General features: G+C 47.7%; 1 non-coding gene and 47 pseudogenes across 1 annotated transcript; all 48 read right to left on the bottom strand.

The window, feature by feature from the left end:
• Positions 1-151: 151 nt before the first annotated feature.
• Positions 152-303, bottom strand: LOC143796216 (U2 spliceosomal RNA; annotated as a pseudogene).
• Positions 304-479: 176 nt separating this feature from the next.
• On the bottom strand, positions 480-653 carry LOC143794280 (U2 spliceosomal RNA; annotated as a pseudogene).
• A 176-nt stretch (positions 654-829) lies between these two features.
• LOC143794955 (U2 spliceosomal RNA) lies at positions 830-1,003 on the bottom strand (annotated as a pseudogene).
• Positions 1,004-1,179: 176 nt separating this feature from the next.
• LOC143794189 (U2 spliceosomal RNA) lies at positions 1,180-1,353 on the bottom strand (annotated as a pseudogene).
• A 176-nt stretch (positions 1,354-1,529) lies between these two features.
• Positions 1,530-1,703, bottom strand: LOC143794956 (U2 spliceosomal RNA; annotated as a pseudogene).
• A 176-nt stretch (positions 1,704-1,879) lies between these two features.
• On the bottom strand, positions 1,880-2,053 carry LOC143794245 (U2 spliceosomal RNA; annotated as a pseudogene).
• Positions 2,054-2,229: 176 nt separating this feature from the next.
• Positions 2,230-2,403, bottom strand: LOC143797138 (U2 spliceosomal RNA; annotated as a pseudogene).
• A 176-nt stretch (positions 2,404-2,579) lies between these two features.
• LOC143796671 (U2 spliceosomal RNA) lies at positions 2,580-2,753 on the bottom strand (annotated as a pseudogene).
• A 176-nt stretch (positions 2,754-2,929) lies between these two features.
• LOC143795843 (U2 spliceosomal RNA) lies at positions 2,930-3,103 on the bottom strand (annotated as a pseudogene).
• Positions 3,104-3,279: 176 nt separating this feature from the next.
• On the bottom strand, positions 3,280-3,453 carry LOC143795972 (U2 spliceosomal RNA; annotated as a pseudogene).
• Positions 3,454-3,629: 176 nt separating this feature from the next.
• On the bottom strand, positions 3,630-3,803 carry LOC143795613 (U2 spliceosomal RNA; annotated as a pseudogene).
• Positions 3,804-3,941: 138 nt separating this feature from the next.
• On the bottom strand, positions 3,942-4,153 carry LOC143794606 (U2 spliceosomal RNA; annotated as a pseudogene).
• A 175-nt stretch (positions 4,154-4,328) lies between these two features.
• LOC143801498 (U2 spliceosomal RNA) lies at positions 4,329-4,502 on the bottom strand (annotated as a pseudogene).
• Positions 4,503-4,678: 176 nt separating this feature from the next.
• Positions 4,679-4,852, bottom strand: LOC143795913 (U2 spliceosomal RNA; annotated as a pseudogene).
• A 198-nt stretch (positions 4,853-5,050) lies between these two features.
• Positions 5,051-5,199, bottom strand: LOC143797404 (U2 spliceosomal RNA; annotated as a pseudogene).
• Positions 5,200-5,375: 176 nt separating this feature from the next.
• On the bottom strand, positions 5,376-5,549 carry LOC143796947 (U2 spliceosomal RNA; annotated as a pseudogene).
• A 176-nt stretch (positions 5,550-5,725) lies between these two features.
• LOC143794957 (U2 spliceosomal RNA) lies at positions 5,726-5,899 on the bottom strand (annotated as a pseudogene).
• A 176-nt stretch (positions 5,900-6,075) lies between these two features.
• On the bottom strand, positions 6,076-6,249 carry LOC143794958 (U2 spliceosomal RNA; annotated as a pseudogene).
• Positions 6,250-6,408: 159 nt separating this feature from the next.
• On the bottom strand, positions 6,409-6,599 carry LOC143795755 (U2 spliceosomal RNA). Its single transcript, XR_013220437.1, has one exon. It is a non-coding gene; the product is annotated as a U2 spliceosomal RNA (small nuclear RNA).
• Positions 6,600-6,774: 175 nt separating this feature from the next.
• On the bottom strand, positions 6,775-6,948 carry LOC143801406 (U2 spliceosomal RNA; annotated as a pseudogene).
• Positions 6,949-7,146: 198 nt separating this feature from the next.
• Positions 7,147-7,298, bottom strand: LOC143796182 (U2 spliceosomal RNA; annotated as a pseudogene).
• Positions 7,299-7,474: 176 nt separating this feature from the next.
• On the bottom strand, positions 7,475-7,648 carry LOC143794959 (U2 spliceosomal RNA; annotated as a pseudogene).
• Positions 7,649-7,824: 176 nt separating this feature from the next.
• LOC143794466 (U2 spliceosomal RNA) lies at positions 7,825-7,998 on the bottom strand (annotated as a pseudogene).
• Positions 7,999-8,173: 175 nt separating this feature from the next.
• Positions 8,174-8,347, bottom strand: LOC143794194 (U2 spliceosomal RNA; annotated as a pseudogene).
• Positions 8,348-8,545: 198 nt separating this feature from the next.
• Positions 8,546-8,697, bottom strand: LOC143796217 (U2 spliceosomal RNA; annotated as a pseudogene).
• A 176-nt stretch (positions 8,698-8,873) lies between these two features.
• LOC143794781 (U2 spliceosomal RNA) lies at positions 8,874-9,047 on the bottom strand (annotated as a pseudogene).
• A 176-nt stretch (positions 9,048-9,223) lies between these two features.
• Positions 9,224-9,397, bottom strand: LOC143794204 (U2 spliceosomal RNA; annotated as a pseudogene).
• Positions 9,398-9,595: 198 nt separating this feature from the next.
• Positions 9,596-9,747, bottom strand: LOC143796218 (U2 spliceosomal RNA; annotated as a pseudogene).
• Positions 9,748-9,923: 176 nt separating this feature from the next.
• Positions 9,924-10,097, bottom strand: LOC143794782 (U2 spliceosomal RNA; annotated as a pseudogene).
• Positions 10,098-10,273: 176 nt separating this feature from the next.
• On the bottom strand, positions 10,274-10,447 carry LOC143797308 (U2 spliceosomal RNA; annotated as a pseudogene).
• Positions 10,448-10,623: 176 nt separating this feature from the next.
• Positions 10,624-10,797, bottom strand: LOC143795616 (U2 spliceosomal RNA; annotated as a pseudogene).
• A 138-nt stretch (positions 10,798-10,935) lies between these two features.
• On the bottom strand, positions 10,936-11,147 carry LOC143794607 (U2 spliceosomal RNA; annotated as a pseudogene).
• Positions 11,148-11,322: 175 nt separating this feature from the next.
• On the bottom strand, positions 11,323-11,496 carry LOC143794195 (U2 spliceosomal RNA; annotated as a pseudogene).
• A 198-nt stretch (positions 11,497-11,694) lies between these two features.
• On the bottom strand, positions 11,695-11,846 carry LOC143796219 (U2 spliceosomal RNA; annotated as a pseudogene).
• Positions 11,847-12,022: 176 nt separating this feature from the next.
• Positions 12,023-12,196, bottom strand: LOC143794784 (U2 spliceosomal RNA; annotated as a pseudogene).
• Positions 12,197-12,372: 176 nt separating this feature from the next.
• LOC143797333 (U2 spliceosomal RNA) lies at positions 12,373-12,546 on the bottom strand (annotated as a pseudogene).
• Positions 12,547-12,722: 176 nt separating this feature from the next.
• LOC143795617 (U2 spliceosomal RNA) lies at positions 12,723-12,896 on the bottom strand (annotated as a pseudogene).
• Positions 12,897-13,072: 176 nt separating this feature from the next.
• LOC143796673 (U2 spliceosomal RNA) lies at positions 13,073-13,246 on the bottom strand (annotated as a pseudogene).
• A 176-nt stretch (positions 13,247-13,422) lies between these two features.
• Positions 13,423-13,596, bottom strand: LOC143794961 (U2 spliceosomal RNA; annotated as a pseudogene).
• A 176-nt stretch (positions 13,597-13,772) lies between these two features.
• LOC143794962 (U2 spliceosomal RNA) lies at positions 13,773-13,946 on the bottom strand (annotated as a pseudogene).
• A 175-nt stretch (positions 13,947-14,121) lies between these two features.
• LOC143801407 (U2 spliceosomal RNA) lies at positions 14,122-14,295 on the bottom strand (annotated as a pseudogene).
• Positions 14,296-14,493: 198 nt separating this feature from the next.
• LOC143796183 (U2 spliceosomal RNA) lies at positions 14,494-14,645 on the bottom strand (annotated as a pseudogene).
• A 176-nt stretch (positions 14,646-14,821) lies between these two features.
• Positions 14,822-14,995, bottom strand: LOC143794963 (U2 spliceosomal RNA; annotated as a pseudogene).
• A 176-nt stretch (positions 14,996-15,171) lies between these two features.
• On the bottom strand, positions 15,172-15,345 carry LOC143794735 (U2 spliceosomal RNA; annotated as a pseudogene).
• A 175-nt stretch (positions 15,346-15,520) lies between these two features.
• LOC143801583 (U2 spliceosomal RNA) lies at positions 15,521-15,694 on the bottom strand (annotated as a pseudogene).
• A 198-nt stretch (positions 15,695-15,892) lies between these two features.
• On the bottom strand, positions 15,893-16,044 carry LOC143796221 (U2 spliceosomal RNA; annotated as a pseudogene).
• Positions 16,045-16,220: 176 nt separating this feature from the next.
• LOC143794785 (U2 spliceosomal RNA) lies at positions 16,221-16,394 on the bottom strand (annotated as a pseudogene).
• A 176-nt stretch (positions 16,395-16,570) lies between these two features.
• LOC143797156 (U2 spliceosomal RNA) lies at positions 16,571-16,744 on the bottom strand (annotated as a pseudogene).
• Positions 16,745-16,920: the final 176 nt, after the last annotated feature.

Below are 16,920 nucleotides of genomic sequence, written 5' to 3' on the forward strand. Positions count from 1 at the left end.
CACCCACTGTGGAGACGTAGCAAAAGATTGCCGCAGGGAAGACATTTCCAGAAACTCTGGATGCTCTGTCGATGACAGTTCTGCGGTGTGCATGTGTTCAAGCTGTGCGCAACGCGTTTTGAATCTGCATAACCACACCCTTCATCCCCGTGAAGGTTCCGTGTGACAAAGCAAGCTCCATTTCCAGCTCCCTGTTCCAAAAATCCATTTAATGTATGGTCCCCAAATAGGGGACGTATCAGATATTAAACTAATAAGAACAGACACTACGCTTGATCTTGAGCCATTTGGCCGAGAAGAAATGATCAGAAATGGTTTGCCACTTGGGCCGCACCAAGGCATACAACCGACATCCACTGTGGAGACGTAGCAAAAGATTGCCGCAGGGAAGACATTTCCAGAAACTCTGGATGCTCTGTCGATGACAGTTCTGCGGTGTGCATGTGTTCAAGCTGTGCGCAACGCGTTTTGAATCTGCATAACCACACCCTCCATCCCCGTGAAGGTTCCGTGCGACAAAGCAAGCTCCATTTCCAGCTCCCTGTTCCAAAAATCCATTTAATATATGGTCCCCAAATAGGGGACGTATCAGATGTTAAACTAATAAGAACAGACACTACACTTGATCTTGAGCCATTTGGCCGAGAAGAGTTGATCAGAAATGGTTTGCCACTTGGGCCGCACCAAGGCCTACAACCGACACCCACTGTGGAGACGTAGCAAAAGATTGCCGCAGGGAAGACATTTCCAGAAACTCTGGATGCTCTGTTGATGACAGTTCTGCGGTGTGCATGTGTTCAAGCTGTGCGCAACGCGTTTTGAATCTGCATAACCACACCCTCCATCCCCGTGAAGGTTCCGTGTGACAAAGCAAGCTCCATTTCCAGCTCCCTGTTCCAAAAATCCATTTAATATATGGTCCCCAAATAGGGGACGTATCAGATATTAAACTAATAAGAACAGACACTACGCTTGATCTTGAGCCATTTGGCCGAGAAGAGATGATCAGAAATGGTTTGCCACTTGGGCCGCACCAAGGCCTACAACCGACACCCACTGTGGAGACGTAGCAAAAGATTGCCGCAGGGAAGACATTTCCAGAAACTCTAGATGATCTGTCGATGACAGTTCTGCGGTGTGCATGTGTTCAAGCTGTGCGAAACGCATTTTGAATCTGCATAACCACACCCTCCACCCCCGTGAAGGTTCCGTGCGACAAAGCAAGCTCCATTTCCAGCTCCCTGTTCCAAAAATCCATTTAATATATGGTCCCCAAATAGGGGACGTATCAGATGTTAAACTAATAAGAACAGACACTACACTTGATCTTGAGCCATTTGGCCGAGAAGAGTTGATCAGAAATGGTTTGCCACTTGGGCCGCACCAAGGCCTACAACCGACACCCACTGTGGAGACGTAGCAAAAGATTGCCGCAGGGAAGACATTTCCAGAAACTCTGGATGCTCTGTTGATGACAGTTCTGCGGTGTGCATGTGTTCAAGCTGTGCGCAACGCGTTTTGAATCTGCATAACCACACCCTCCATCCCCGTGAAGGTTCCGTGTGACAAAGCAAGCTCCATTTCCAGCTCCCTGTTCCAAAAATCCATTTAATATATGGTCCCCAAATAGGGGACGTATCAGATATTAAACTAATAAGAACAGACACTACGCTTGATCTTGAGCCATTTGGCCGAGAAGAGATGATCAGAAATGGTTTGCCACTTGGGCCGCACCAAGGCCTACAACCGACACCCACTGTGGAGACGTAGCAAAAGATTGCCGCAGGGAAGACATTTCCAGAAACTCTGGATGATCTGTCGATGACAGTTCTGCGGTGTGCATGTGTTCAAGCTGTGCGAAACGCATTTTGAATCTGCATAACCACACCCTCCACCCCCGTGAAGGTTCCGTGCGACAAAGCAAGCTCCATTTCCAGCTCCCTGTTCCAAAAATCCATTTAATATATGGTCCCCAAATAGGGGACGTATCAGATATTAAACTAATAAGAACAGACACTACGCTTGATCTTGAGCCATTTGGCCGAGAAGAGATGATCAGAAATGGTTTGCCACTTGGGCCGCACCAAGGCCTACAACCGACACCCACTGTGGAGACGTAGCAAAAGATTGCCGCAGGGAAGACATTTCCAGAAACTTTGGATGCTCTGTCGATGACAGTTCTGCGGTGTGCATGTGTTCAAGCTGTGCGCAACGCGTTTTGAATCTGCATAACCACACCCTCCATCCCCTTGAAGGTTCCGTGTGACAAAGCAAGCTCCATTTCCAGCTCCCTGTTCCAAAAATCCATTTAATATATGGTCCCCAAATAGGGGACGTATCAGATATTAAACTAATAAGAACAGACACTACGCTTGATCTTGATCCATTTGGCCGAGAAGAGATGATCAGAAATGGTTTGCCACTTGGGCCGCACCAAGGCCTACAACCGACACCCACTGTTAAGACGTAGCAAAAGATTGCCGCAGGGAAGACATTTCCAGAAACTCTGGATGCTCTGTTGATGACAGTTCTGCGGTGTGCATGTGTTCAAGCTGTGCGCAACGCGTTTTGAATCTGCATAACCACACCCTCCATCCCCGTGAAGGTTCCGTGTGACAAAGCAAGCTCCATTTCCAGCTCCCTGTTCCAAAAATCCATTTAATATATGGTCCCCAAATAGGGGACGTAACAGATATTAAACTAATAAGAACAGACACTACGCTTGATCTTGAGCCATTTGGCCGAGAAGAGATGATCAGAAATGGTTTGCCACTTGGGCCGCACCAAGGCCTACAACCGACACCCACTGTGGAGACGTAGCAAAAGATTGCCGCAGGGAAGACATTTCCAGAAACTCTGGATGCTCTGTCGATGACAGTTCTGCGGTGTGCATGTGTTCAAGCTGTGCGCAACGCGTTTTGAATCTGCATAACCACACCCTCCATCCCCGTGAAGGTTCCGTGTGACAAAGCAAGCTCCATTTCCAGCTCCCTGTTCCAAAAATCCATTTAATATATGGTCCCCAAATAGGGGACGTATCAGATATTAAACTAATAAGAACAGACACTACGCTTGATCTTGAGCCATTTGGCAGAGAAGAGATGATCAGAAATGGTTTGCCACTTGGGCCGCACCAAGGCCTACAACCGACACCCACTGTGGAGACGTAGCAAAAGATTGCCGCAGGGAAGACATTTCCAGAAACTCTGGATGCTCTGTCGATGACAGTTCTGCGGTGTGCATGTGTTCAAGCTCTGAGCAACGCGTTTTGAATCTGCATAACCACACCCTCCATCCCCGTGAAGGTTCCGTGCGACAAAGCAAGCTCCATTTCCAGCTCCCTGTTCCAAAAATCCATTTAATATATGGTCCCCAAATAGGGGACGTATCAGATATTAAACTAATAAGGACAGACACTACACTTGATCTTGAGCCATTTGGCCGAGAAGAGTTGATCAGAAATGGTTTGCCACTTGGGCCGCACCAAGGCCTACAACCGACACCCACTGTGGAGACGTAGCAAAAGATTGCCGCAGGGAAGACATTTCCAGAAACTCTGGATGCTCTGTCGATGACAGTTCTGCGGTGTGCATGTGTTCAAGCTGTGCGCAATGCGTTTTGAATCTGCATAACCACACCCTCCATCCCCGTGAAGGTTCCGTGTGACAAAGCAAGCTCCATTTCCAGCTCCCTGTTCCAAAAATCCATTTAATATATGGTCCCCAAATAGGGGACGTATCAGATATTAAACTAATAAGAACAGACACTACGCTTGATCTTGAGCCATTTGGCCAAGAAGAGATGATCAGAAATGGTTTGCCACTTGGGCCGCACCAAGGCCTACAACCGACACCCACTGTGGAGACATAGCAAAAGATTGCCGCAGGGAAGACATTTCCAGAAACTCTGGATGATCTGTCGATGACAGTTCTGCGGTGTGCATGTGTTCAAGCTGTGTGAAACGCGTTTTGAATCTGCATAACCACACCCTCCACCCCCGTGATGGTTCCGTGCGACAAAGCAAGCTCCATTTCCAGCTCCCTGTTCCAAAAATCCATTTAATATATGGTCCCCAAATAGGGGACGTATCAGATATTAAACTAATAAGAACAGACACTACGCTTGATCTTGAGCCATTTGGCCGAGAAGAGATGATCAGAAATGGTTTGCCACTTGGGCCGCACCAAGGCCTACAACCGACATCCACTGTGAGACGTAGCAAAATATTGCCGCAGGGAAGACATTTCCAGAAACTCTGGATGCTCTATCGATGACAGTTCTGCGGTGTGCATGTGTTCAAGCTGTGTGCAACGCGTTTTGAATCTGCATAACCACACCCTCCATCCCCGTGAAGGTTCCGTGCGACAAAGCAAGCTCCATTTCCAGCTCCCTGTTCCAAAAATCCATTTAATATATGGTCCCCAAATAGGGGACGTATCAGATATTAAACTAATAAGAACAGACACTACACTTGATCTTGAGCCATTTGGCCGAGAAGAGATGATCAGAAATGGTTTGCCACTTGGGCCGCACCAAGGCCTACAACCGACACCCACTGTGGAGACGTAGCAAAAGATTGCCGCAGGGAAGACATTTCCAGAAACTCTGGATGATCTGTCTATGACAGTTCTGCGGTGTGCATGTGTTCAAGCTGTGCGCAACGCGTTTTGAATCTGCATAACCACACCCTCCATCCCCGTGAAGGTTCCGTGTGACAAAGCAAGCTAAATTTCCAGCTCCCTGTTCCAAAAATCCATTTAATATATGGTCCCCAAATAGGGGACGTATCAGATATTAAACTAATAAGAACAGACACTACGCTTGATCTTGAGCCATTTGGCCGAGAAGAGATGATCAGAAATGGTTTGCCACTTGGGCCGCACCAAGGCCTACAACCGACACCCACTGTGGAGACGTAGCAAAAGATTGCCGCAGGGAAGACATTTCCAGAAACTCTGGATGCTCTGTCGATGACAGTTCTGCGGTGTGCATGTGTTCAAGCTGTGCGCAACGCGTTTTGAATCTGCATAACCACACCCTCCATCCCCGTGAAGGTTCCGTGTGACAAAGCAAGCACCATTTCCAGCTCCCTGTTCCAAAAATCCATGTAATATATGGTCCCCAAATAGGGGACGTATCAGATATTAAACTAATAACAGACACTACGCTTGATCTTGATCCATTTGGCCGAGAAGAGATGATCAGAAATGGTTTGCCACTTGGGCCGCACCAAGGCCTACAACCGACACCCACTGTTAAGACGTAGCAAAAGATTGCCGCAGGGAAGACATTTCCAGAAACTCTGGATGCTCTGTCGATGACAGTTCTGCGGTGTGCATGTGTTCAAGCTGTGCGCAACGCGTTTTGAATCTGCATAACCACACCCTCCATCCCCGTGAAGGTTCCGTGTGACAAAGCAAGCTCCATTTCCAGCTCCCTGTTCCAAAAATCCATTTAATATATGGTCCCCAAATAGGGGACCTAACAGATATTAAACTAATAAGAACAGACACTACGCTTGATCTTGAGCCATTTGGCCAAGAAGAGATGATCAGAAATGGTTTGCCACTTGGGCCACACCAAGGCCTACAACCGACACCCACTGTGGAGACGTAGCAAAAGATTGCCGCAGGGAAGACATTTCCAGAAACTCTGGATGCTCTGTCGACGACAGTTCTGCGGTGTGCATGTGTTCAAGCTGTGCGCAACGCGTTTTGAATCTGCATAACCACACCCTCCATCCCCGTGAAGGTTCCGTGTGACAAAGCAAGCTCCATTTCCAGCTCCCTGTTCCAAAAATCCATTTAATATATGGTCCCCAAATAGGGGACGTATCAGATATTAAACTAATAAGAACAGACACTACGCTTGATCTTGAGCCATTTGGCCGAGAAGAGATGATCAGAAATGGTTTGCCACTTGGGCCGCACCAAGGCCTACAACCGACACCCACTGTGGAGACGTAGCAAAAGATTGCCGCAGGGAAGACATTTCCAGAAACTCTGGATGCTCTGTCGATGAAAGTTCTGCGGTGTGCATGTGTTCAAGCTGTGTGCAACGCATTTTGAATCTGCATAACCACACCCTCCATCCCCGTGAAGGTTCCGTGTGACAAAGCAAGCTCCATTTCCAGCTCCCTGTTCCAAAAATCCATTTAATATATGGTCCCCAAATAGGGGACGTATCAGATATTAAACTAATAAGAACAGACACTACGCTTGATCTTGAGCCATTTGGCCGAGAAGAGATGATCAGAAATGGTTTGCCACTTGGGCCGCACCAAGGCATACAACCGACACCAACTGTGGAGACGTAGCAAAAGATTGCCGCAGGGAAGACATTTCCAGAAACTCTGGATGCTCTGTCGACGACAGTTCTGCGGTGTGCATGTGTTCAAGCTGTGCGCAACGCGTTTTGAATCTGCATAACCACACCCTCCATCCCCGTGAAGATTCCGTGTGACAAAGCAAGCTCCATTTCCAGCTCCCTGTTCCAAAAATCCATTTAATATATGGTCCCCATATAGGGGACGTATCAGATATTAAACTAATAAGAACAGACACTACGCTTGATCTTGAGCCATTTGGCCGAGAAGAGATGATCAGAAATGGTTTGCCACTTGGGCCGCACCAAGGCCTACAACCGACATCCACTGTGAGACGTAGCAAAAGATTGCCGCAGGGAAGACATTTCCAGAAACTCTGGATGCTCTATCGATGACAGTTCTGCGGTGTGCATGTGTTCAAGCTGTGCGCAACGCGTTTTGAATCTGCATAACCACACCCTCCATCCCTGTGAAGGTTCCGTGCGACAAAGCAAGCTCCATTTCCAGCTCCCTGTTCCAAAAATCCATTTAATATATGGTCCCCAAATAGGGGACGTATCAGATATTAAACTAATAAGAACAGACACTACACTTGATCTTGAGCCATTTGGCCGAGAAGAGATGATCAGAAATGGTTTGCCACTTGGGCCGCACCAAGGCCTACAACCGACACCCACTGTGGAGACGTAGCAAAAGAGTGCCGCAGGGAAGACATTTCCAGAAACTCTGGATGCTCTGTCGATGACAGTTCTGCGGTGTGCATGTGTTCAAGCTGTGCGCAACGCGTTTTGAATCTGCATAACCACACCCTTCATCCCCGTGAAGGTTCCATGTGACAAAGCAAGCTCCATTTCCAGCTCCCTGTTCCAAAAATCCATTTAATGTATGGTCCCCAAATAGGGGACGTATCAGATATTAAACTAATAAGAACAGACACTACGCTTGATCTTGAGCCATTTGGCCGAGAAGAGATGATCAGAAATGGTTTGCCACTTGGGCCGCACCAAGGCCTACAACCGACACCCACTGTGGAGACGTAGCAAAAGATTGCCGCTGGGAAGACATTTCCAGAAACTCTGGATGCTCTGTAGATGACAGTTCTGCGGTGTGCATGTGTTCAAGCTGTGCGCAACGCATTTTGAATCTGCATAACCACACCCTCCATCCCCGTGAAGGTTCCGTGTGACAAAGCAAGCTCCATTTCCAGCTCCCTGTTCCAAAAATCCATTTAATATATGGTCCCCAAATAGGGGACGTATCAGATATTAAACTAATAAGAACAGACACTACGCTTGATCTTGAGCCATTTGGCCGAGAAGAGATGATCAGAAATGGTTTGCCACTTGGGCCGCACCAAGGCCTACAACCGACACCAACTGTGGAGACGTAGCAAAAGATTGCCGCAGGGAAGACATTTCCAGAAACTCTGGATGCTCTGTCGATGACAGTTCTGCGGTGTGCATGTGTTCAAGCTGTGCGCAACGCGTTTTGAATCTGCATAACCACACCCTCCATCCCCGTGAAGGTTCCGTGTGATAAAGCAAGCTCCATTTCCAGCTCCCTGTTCCAAAAATCCATTTAATATATAGTCCCCAAATAGGGGACGTATCAGATATTAAACTAATAAGAACAGACACTACGCTTGATCTTGAGCCATTTGGCCGAGAAGAGATGATCAGAAATGGTTTGCCACTTGGGCCGCACCAAGGCCTACAACCGACATCCACTGTGAGACGTAGCAAAAGATTGCCGCAGGGAAGACATTTCCAGAAACTCTGGATGCTCTATCGATGACAGTTCTGCGGTGTGCATGTGTTCAAGCTGTGCGCAACGCGTTTTGAATCTGCATAACCACACCCTCCATCCCCGTGAAGGTTCCGTGCGACTAAGCAAGCTCCATTTCCAGCTCCCTGTTCCAAAAATCCATTTAATATATGGTCCCCAAATAGGGGACGTATCAGATATTAAACTAATAAGAACAGACACTACACTTGATCTTGAGCCATTTGGCCAAGAAGAGATGATCAGAAATGGTTTGCCACTTGGGCCGCACCAAGGCCTACAACCGACACCCACTGTGGAGACGTAGCAAAAGATTGCCGCAGGGAAGACATTTCCAGAAACTCTGGATGCTCTGTCGATGACAGTTCTGCGGTGTGCATGTGTTCAAGCTGTGCGCAACGCGTTTTGAATCTGCATAACCACACCCTTCATCCCCGTGAAGGTTCCGTGTGACAAAGCAAGCTCCATTTCCAGCTCCCTGTTCCAAAAATCCATTTAATGTATGGTCCCCAAATAGGGGACGTATCAGATATTAAACTAATAAGAACAGACACTACGCTTGATCTTGAGCCATTTGGCCGAGAAGAAATGATCAGAAATGGTTTGCCACTTGGGCCGCACCAAGGCCTACAACCGACATCCACTGTGGAGACGTAGCAAAAGATTGCCGCAGGGAAGACATTTCCAGAAACTCTGGATGCTCTGTCGATGACAGTTCTGCGGTGTGCATGTGTTCAAGCTGTGCGCAACGCGTTTTGAATCTGCATAACCACACCCTCCATCCCCGTGAAGGTTCCGTGTGACAAAGCAAGCTCCATTTCCAGCTCCCAGTTCCAAAAATCCATTTAATATATGGTCCCCAAATAGGGGACGTATCAGATATTAAACTAATAAGAACAGACACTACGCTTGATCTTGAGCCATTTGGCCGAGAAGAGATGATCAGAAATGGTTTGCCACTTGGGCCGCACCAAGGCCTACAACCGACACCCACTGTGGAGACGTAGCAAAAGATTGCCGCAGGAAAGACATTTCCAGAAACTCTGGATGCTCTATCGATGACAGTTCTGCGGTGTGCATGTGTTCAAGCTGTGCACAATGCGTTTTGAATCTGCATAACCACACCCTCCATCCCCGTGAAGGTTCCGTGTGACAAAGCAAGCTCCATTTCCAGCTCCCTGTTCCAAAAATCCATTTAATATATGGTCCCCAAATAGGGGACGTATCAGATATTAAACTAATAAGAACAGACACTACACTTGATCTTGAGCCATTTGGCCAAGAAGAGATGATCAGAAATGGTTTGCCACTTGGGCCGCACCAAGGCCTACAACCGACACCCACTGTGGAGACGTAGCAAAAGATTGCCGCAGGGAAGACATTTCCAGAAACTCTGGATGCTCTGTCGATGACAGTTCTGCGGTGTGCATGTGTTCAAGCTGTGCGCAACGCGTTTTGAATCTGCATAACCACACCCTTCATCCCCGTGAAGGTTCCGTGTGACAAAGCAAGCTCCATTTCCAGCTCCCTGTTCCAAAAATCCATTTAATGTATGGTCCCCAAATAGGGGACGTATCAGATATTAAACTAATAAGAACAGACACTACGCTTGATCTTGAGCCATTTGGCCGAGAAGAAATGATCAGAAATGGTTTGCCACTTGGACCGCACCAAGGCCTACAACCGACATCCACTGTGGAGACGTAGCAAAAGATTGCCGCAGGGAAGACATTTCCAGAAACTCTGGATGCTCTGTCGATGACAGTTCTGCGGTGTGCATGTGTTCAAGCTGTGCGCAACGCGTTTTGAATCTGCATAACCACACCCTCCATCCCCGTGAAGGTTCCGTGTGACAAAGCAAGCTCCATTTCCAGCTCCCAGTTCCAAAAATCCATTTAATATATGGTCCCCAAATAGGGGACGTATCAGATATTAAACTAATAAGAACAGACACTACGCTTGATCTTGAGCCATTTGGCCGAGAAGAGATGATCAGAAATGGTTTGCCACTTGGGCCGCACCAAGGCCTACAACCGACACCCACTGTGGAGACGTAGCAAAAGATTGCCGCAGGAAAGACATTTCCAGAAACTCTGGATGCTCTATCGATGACAGTTCTGCGGTGTGCATGTGTTCAAGCTGTGCACAATGCGTTTTGAATCTGCATAACCACACCCTCCATCCCCGTGAAGGTTCCGTGTGACAAAGCAAGCTCCATTTCCAGCTCCCTGTTCCAAAAATCCATTTAATATATGGTCCCCAAATAAGGGACGTATCAGATATTAAACTAATAAGAACAGACACTGCGCTTCATCTTGAGCCATTTGGCCGAGAAGAGATGATCAAAAATGGTTTGCCACTTGGGCCGCACCAAGGCCTACAACCGACACCCACTGTGGAGACGTAGCAAAAGATTGCCGCAGGGAAGACATTTCCAGAAACTCTGGATGCTCTGTCGATGACAGTTCTGCGGTGTGCATGTGTTCAAGCTGTGCGCAATGCGTTTTGAATCTGCATAACCACACCCTCCATCCCCGTGAAGGTTCCGTGTGACAAAGCAAGCTCCATTTCCAGCTCCCTGTTCCAAAAATCCATTTAATATATGGTCCCCAAATAGGGGACGTATCAGATATTAAACTAATAAGAACAGACACTACGCTTGATCTTGAGCCATTTGGCCAAGAAGAGATGATCAGAAATGGTTTGCCACTTGGGCCGCAAAAAGGCCTACAACCGACACCCACTGTGGAGACGTAGCAAAAGATTGCCGCAGGGAAGACATTTCCAGAAACTCTGGATGATCTGTCGATGACAGTTCTGCGGTGTGCATGTGTTCAAGCTGTGTGAAACGCGTTTTGAATCTGCATAACCACACCCTCCACCCCCGTGATGGTTCCGTGCGACAAAGCAAGCTCCATTTCCAGCTCCCTGTTCCAAAAATCCATTTAATATATGGTCCCCAAATAGGGGACGTATCAGATATTAAACTAATAAGAACAGACACTACGCTTGATCTTGAGCCATTTGGCCGAGAAGAGATGATCAGAAATGGTTTGCCACTTGGGCCGCACCAAGGCCTATAACCGACATCCACTGTGAGACGTAGCAAAAGATTGCCGCAGGGAAGACATTTCCAGAAACTCTGGATGCTCTATCGATGACAGTTCTGCGGTGTGCATGTGTTCAAGCTGTGCGCAACGCGTTTTGAATCTGCATAACCACACCCTCCATCCCCGTGAAGGTTCCGTGCGACTAAGCAAGCTCCATTTCCAGCTCCCTGTTCCAAAAATCCATTTAATATATGGTCCCCAAATAGGGGACGTATCAGATATTAAACTAATAAGAACAGACACTACACTTGATCTTGAGCCATTTGGCCAAGAAGAGATGATCAGAAATGGTTTGCCACTTGGGCCGCACCAAGGCCTACAACCGACACCCACTGTGGAGACGTAGCAAAAGATTGCCGCAGGGAAGACATTTCCAGAAACTCTGGATGCTCTGTCGATGACAGTTCTGCGGTGTGCATGTGTTCAAGCTGTGCGCAACGCGTTTTGAATCTGCATAACCACACCCTTCATCCCCGTGAAGGTTCCGTGTGACAAAGCAAGCTCCATTTCCAGCTCCCTGTTCCAAAAATCCATTTAATGTATGGTCCCCAAATAGGGGACGTATCAGATATTAAACTAATAAGAACAGACACTACGCTTGATCTTGAGCCATTTGGCCGAGAAGAAATGATCAGAAATGGTTTGCCACTTGGGCCGCACCAAGGCCTACAACCGACATCCACTGTGGAGACGTAGCAAAAGATTGCCGCAGGGAAGACATTTCCAGAAACTCTGGATGCTCTGTCGATGACAGTTCTGCGGTGTGCATGTGTTCAAGCTGTGCGCAACGCGTTTTGAATCTGCATAACCACACCCTCCATCCCCGTGAAGGTTCCGTGTGACAAAGCAAGCTCCATTTCCAGCTCCCAGTTCCAAAAATCCATTTAATATATGGTCCCCAAATAGGGGACGTATCAGATATTAAACTAATAAGAACAGACACTACGCTTGATCTTGAGCCATTTGGCCGAGAAGAGATGATCAGAAATGGTTTGCCACTTGGGCCGCACCAAGGCCTACAACCGACACCCACTGTGGAGACGTAGCAAAAGATTGCCGCAGGAAAGACATTTCCAGAAACTCTGGATGCTCTATCGATGACAGTTCTGCGGTGTGCATGTGTTCAAGCTGTGCACAATGCGTTTTGAATCTGCATAACCACACCCTCCATCCCCGTGAAGGTTCCGTGTGACAAAACAAGCTCCATTTCCAGCTCCCTGTTCCAAAAATCCATTTAATATATGGTCCCCAAATAAGGGACGTATCAGATATTAAACTAATAAGAACAGACACTGCGCTTCATCTTGAGCCATTTGGCCGAGAAGAGATGATCAAAAATGGTTTGCCACTTGGGCCGCACCAAGGCCTACAACCGACACCCACTGTGGAGACGTAGCAAAAGATTGCCGCAGGGAAGACATTTCCAGAAACTCTGGATGCTCTGTCGATGACAGTTCTGCGGTGTGCATGTGTTCAAGCTGTGCGCAATGCGTTTTGAATCTGCATAACCACACCCTCCATCCCCGTGAAGGTTCCGTGTGACAAAGCAAGCTCCATTTCCAGCTCCCTGTTCCAAAAATCCATTTAATATATGGTCCCCAAATAGGGGACGTATCAGATATTAAACTAATAAGAACAGACACTACGCTTGATCTTGAGCCATTTGGCCAAGAAGAGATGATCAGAAATGGTTTGCCACTTGGGCCGCAAAAAGGCCTACAACCGACACCCACTGTGGAGACGTAGCAAAAGATTGCCACAGGGAAGACATTTCCAGAAACTCTGGATGATCTGTCGATGACAGTTCTGCGGTGTGCATGTGTTCAAGCTGTGCGCAACGCGTTTTGAATCTGCATAACCACACCCTCCATCCCCGTGAAGGTTCCGTGTGACAAAGCAAGCTCCATTTCCAGCTCCCTGTTCCAAAAATCCATTTAATATATGGTCCCCAAATAGGGGACGTAACAGATATTAAACTAATAAGAACAGACACTACGCTTGATCTTGAGCCATTTGGCCGAGAAGAGATGATCAGAAATGGTTTGCCACTTGGGCCGCACCAAGGCCTACAACCGACACCCACTGTGGAGACGTAGCAAAAGATTGCCGCAGGGAAGACATTTCCAGAAACTCTGGATGCTCTGTCGACGACAGTTCTGCGGTGTGCATGTGTTCAAGCTGTGCGCAACGCGTTTTGAATCTGCATAACCACACCCTCCATCCCCGTGAAGGTTCCGTGTGACAAAGCAAGCTCCATTTCCAGCTCCCTGTTCCAAAAATCCATTTAATATATGGTCCCCAAATAGGGGACGTATCAGATATTAAACTAATAAGAACAGACACTACGCTTGATCTTGAGCCATTTGGCCGAGAAGAGATGATCAGAAATGGTTTGCCACTTGGGCCGCACCAAGGCCTACAACCGACACCCACTGTGGAGACGTAGCAAAAGATTGCCGCAGGGAAGACATTTCCAGAAACTCTGGATGCTCTGTCGATGACAGTTCTGCGGTGTGCATGTGTTCAAGCTGTGTGCAACGCATTTTGAATCTGCATAACCACACCCTCCATCCCCGTGAAGGTTCCGTGTGACAAAGCAAGCTCCATTTCCAGCTCCCTGTTCCAAAAATCCATTTAATATATGGTCCCCAAATAGGGGACGTATCAGATATTAAACTAATAAGAACAGACACTACGCTTGATCTTGAGCCATTTGGCCGAGAAGAGATGATCAGAAATGGTTTGCCACTTGGGCCGCACCAAGGCCTACAACCGACATCCACTGTGAGACGTAGCAAAAGATTGCCGCAGGGAAGACATTTCCAGAAACTCTGGATGCTCTATCAATGACAGTTCTGCGGTGTGCATGTGTTCAAGCTGTGCGCAACGCGTTTTGAATCTGCATAACCACACCCTCCATCCCTGTGAAGGTTCCGTGCGACAAAGCAAGCTCCATTTCCAGCTCCCTGTTCCAAAAATCCATTTAATATATGGTCCCCAAATAGGGGACGTATCAGATATTAAACTAATAAGAACAGACACTACACTTGATCTTGAGCCATTTGGCCGAGAAGAGATGATCAGAAATGGTTTGCCACTTGGGCCGCACCAAGGCCTACAACCGACACCCACTGTGGAGACGTAGCAAAAGAGTGCCGCAGGGAAGACATTTCCAGAAACTCTGGATGCTCTGTCGATGACAGTTCTGCGGTGTGCATGTGTTCAAGCTGTGCGCAACGCGTTTTGAATCTGCATAACCACACCCTTCATCCCCGTGAAGGTTCCATGTGACAAAGCAAGCTCCATTTCCAGCTCCCTGTTCCAAAAATCCATTTAATGTATGGTCCCCAAATAGGGGACGTATCAGATATTAAACTAATAAGAACAGACACTACGCTTGATCTTGAGCCATTTGGCCGAGAAGAGATGATCAGAAATGGTTTGCCACTTGGGCCGCACCAAGGCCTACAACCGACACCCACTGTGGAGACGTAGCAAAAGATTGCCGCTGGGAAGACATTTCCAGAAACTCTGGATGCTCTGTCGATGACAGTTCTGCGGTGTGCATGTGTTCAAGCTGTGCGCAACGCATTTTGAATCTGCATAACCACACCCTCCATCCCCGTGAAGGTTCCGTGTGACAAAGCAAGCTCCATTTCCAGCTCCCTGTTCCAAAAATCCATTTAATATATGGTCCCCAAATAGGGGACGTATCAGATATTAAACTAATAAGAACAGACACTACGCTTGATCTTGAGCCATTTGGCCGAGAAGAGATGATCAGAAATGGTTTGCCACTTGGGCCGCACCAAGGCCTACAACCGACACCAACTGTGGAGACGTAGCAAAAGATTGCCGCAGGGAAGACATTTCCAGAAACTCTGGATGCTCTGTCGATGACAGTTCTGCGGTGTGCATGTGTTCAAGCTGTGCGCAACGCGTTTTGAATCTGCATAACCACACCCTCCATCCCCGTGAAGGTTCCGTGTGATAAAGCAAGCTCCATTTCCAGCTCCCTGTTCCAAAAATCCATTTAATATATGGTCCCCAAATAGGGGACGTATCAGATATTAAACTAATAAGAACAGACACTACGCTTGATCTTGAGCCATTTGGCCGAGAAGAGATGATCAGAAATGGTTTGCCACTTGGGCCGCACCAAGGCCTACAACCGACATCCACTGTGAGACGTAGCAAAAGATTGCCGCAGGGAAGACATTTCCAGAAACTCTGGATGCTCTATCGATGACAGTTCTGCGGTGTGCATGTGTTCAAGCTGTGCGCAACGCGTTTTGAATCTGCATAACCACACCCTCCATCCCCGTGAAGGTTCCGTGCGACAAAGCAAGCTCCATTTCCAGCTCCCTGTTCCAAAAATCCATTTAATATATGGTCCCCAAATAGGGGACGTATCAGATATTAAACTAATAAGAACAGACACTACACTTGATCTTGAGCCATTTGGCCAAGAAGAGATGATCAGAAATGGTTTGCCACTTGGGCCGCACCAAGGCCTACAACCGACACCCACTGTGGAGACGTAGCAAAAGATTGCCGCAGGGAAGACATTTCCAGAAACTCTGGATGCTCTGTCGATGACAGTTCTGCGGTGTGCATGTGTTCAAGCTGTGCGCAACGCGTTTTGAATCTGCATAACCACACCCTTCATCCCCGTGAAGGTTCCGTGTGACAAAGCAAGCTCCATTTCCAGCTCCCTGTTCCAAAAATCCATTTAATGTATGGTCCCCAAATAGGGGACGTATCAGATATTAAACTAATAAGAACAGACACTACGCTTGATCTTGAGCCATTTGGCCGAGAAGAAATGATCAGAAATGGTTTGCCACTTGGGCCGCACCAAGGCCTACAACCGACATCCACTGTGGAGACGTAGCAAAAGATTGCCGCAGGGAAGACATTTCCAGAAACTCTGGATGCTCTGTCGATGACAGTTCTGCGGTGTGCATGTGTTCAAGCTGTGCGCAACGCGTTTTGAATCTGCATAACCACACCCTCCATCCCCGTGAAGGTTCCGTGTGACAAAGCAAGCTCCATTTCCAGCTCCCAGTTCCAAAAATCCATTTAATATATGGTCCCCAAATAGGGGACGTATCAGATATTAAACTAATAAGAACAGACACTACGCTTGATCTTGAGCCATTTGGCCGAGAAGAGATGATCAGAAATGGTTTGCCACTTGGGCCGCACCCAGGCCTACAACCGACACCCACTGTGGAGACGCAGCAAAAGATTGCCGCAGGAAAGACATTTCCAGAAACTCTGGATGCTCTATCGATGACAGTTCTGCGGTGTGCATGTGTTCAAGCTGTGCACAATGCGTTTTGAATCTGCATAACCACACCCTCCATCCCCGTGAAGGTTCCGTGTGACAAAGCAAGCTCCATTTCCAGCTCCCTGTTCCAAAAATCCATTTAATATATGGTCCCCAAATAAGGGACGTATCAGATATTAAACTAATAAGAACAGACACTACGCTTCATCTTGAGCCATTTGGCCGAGAAGAGATGATCAAAAATGGTTTGCCACTTGGGCCGCACCAAGGCCTACAACCGACACCCACTGTGGAGACGTAGCAAAAGATTGCCGCAGGGAAGACATTTCCAGAAACTCTGGATGCTCTGTCGATGACAGTTCTGCGGTGTGCATGTGTTCAAGCTGTGCGCAATGCGTTTTGAATCTGCA

The sequence above is a fragment of the Ranitomeya variabilis genome, chromosome 1 (genome assembly GCF_051348905.1).
Source record: "Ranitomeya variabilis isolate aRanVar5 chromosome 1, aRanVar5.hap1, whole genome shotgun sequence".
Taxonomy (NCBI): Eukaryota; Metazoa; Chordata; class Amphibia; order Anura; family Dendrobatidae; genus Ranitomeya; species Ranitomeya variabilis.